This window comes from Aplysia californica, unplaced genomic scaffold (genome assembly GCF_000002075.1).
Source record: "Aplysia californica isolate F4 #8 unplaced genomic scaffold, AplCal3.0 scaffold01381, whole genome shotgun sequence".
Taxonomy (NCBI): Eukaryota; Metazoa; Mollusca; class Gastropoda; order Aplysiida; family Aplysiidae; genus Aplysia; species Aplysia californica.
Genome location: NW_004798651.1, coordinates 9,661 through 11,272, shown reverse-complemented (window position 1 = coordinate 11,272; position 1,612 = coordinate 9,661).

The following is a 1,612-nucleotide window of genomic DNA, read 5'->3' as shown; positions in this document are numbered from 1 at the left end:
CCCCCCCCAACCGCCTGTCTCATACATCACGACAGCTGCCTCAATTTCCCACCACATGACGACCCATCAAGTCACACTCTAGCCCCACATTGCATTCCGTTCTCACGACTAAACAACAAACCGACAAGTCCTTAACACACACACAACGTCGGCACAACTTACTACATACAATGACCTATTTGTGTTGTAAATGCCGTAAAACTCTTGCTAAAACTAAATCACACTACAAAGGAGCTACATGAAAGAGTCGAGCCTGACTAGGACTTTTGAAGTGTAGCACCGTCAAAATCCACATGTCAAAGCGACACGTTTATCTGTCCCCGCGGTTTTATGCACCCCGCATACTTTAGCAAAATTTGATCATTTTTTGCATAATTTCTGATTATTTTCCTTTATCACTCTTTACTAAAATTTAAAAAATCGCATAATTTCACATTTTTTGGGCTCAGTTTGCATAATTTTATAATTTTTCTTGCATAAAACGACGGGGACCAGGTTTATAAGAAGGTACCCCCATAGGCTAAAATCACTTTAAGTGACGTGTTTATTATCCTCATGTATTCCTATACATAAAAATCGGTTTCAGTTCAGATTGAGTAAAGAATTCAGTACATCAACAAGTAAAGGTGGGTGGTTAGCGGGTGCTCTGGTGTGGTTTGCTTCTTCTTTCCTATCAAACATCTATCGTCCTTTTCTCCCCGTCTTCTTTTTTATGTTTGTTACTCTTTTGTAACACCTCTCATCTTCTGGCGCTCATATGACCTTATGCAGTTGCGAGCGCCGTAAAACCTCCACTGAACTAACTAAACAAGTAAAGAATTCAGTACATCAGCACCATGACAGACATTCTGTGAAGCGCCTAAATCAGTGTGCAGACGGAAGTAGGCGTTATAAAAAGTATCTACATTATTAATATTCTTTTTTATTATTATTGTGTCTTTTTTAATCTTAATTTAATATTGAGAAAAAGCAAGGCAGACAGAAGGAAATTAAGAGAGAGAAAGTTAAAAAGTTGGACCTACAATATATATAATACTGGGAAAAAAGCAAGGCAGACAGAAGGAAATTAAAAGAGGGAAAAGTAAAAAAAAAATATTTTAAAAAGTTGGACCCACAAGTAGCGCCCGCCACCAACCTCCTTAAATCAGCACCTTTCAGATAACTACCTCTTTTTTTACGAAACGGCTGCACTTCTTACAGCTAGCGCCGATATTCTGTAGGAAACGCGTGACCTATCGTGTTAGGTTTACCTGCAACAACGCCTTGTGGTGTGGTGTGGTGCAATGATCTCTGGTGTGGTGTAGCTCAATGATTATAAATAATATCGGTCTCTGGTGAAGCTAGCATCGGGCAAAGTAGCCCTCACAACTCAGGCTATTTCGCAGCAAATCTCTTCCGACAAAATTACAGGTGTAAAATGAGCATGATTTACGGCTGCGAGTGTGTAAGAACATGGTTGTGAAAACATGCAAAAGAAAGAAAGAAAGAAAGAAAGAAAGAAAGAAAGAAAGAAAAGAAAGAAAGAAAGAAAGAAAGGAAGGAAGGAAGGAGGAAGGAAGGAAGGAAGGGAGGAAGGAAGGAAGAAAGACAGGAAGGAAGGAAGGAAGGAAGG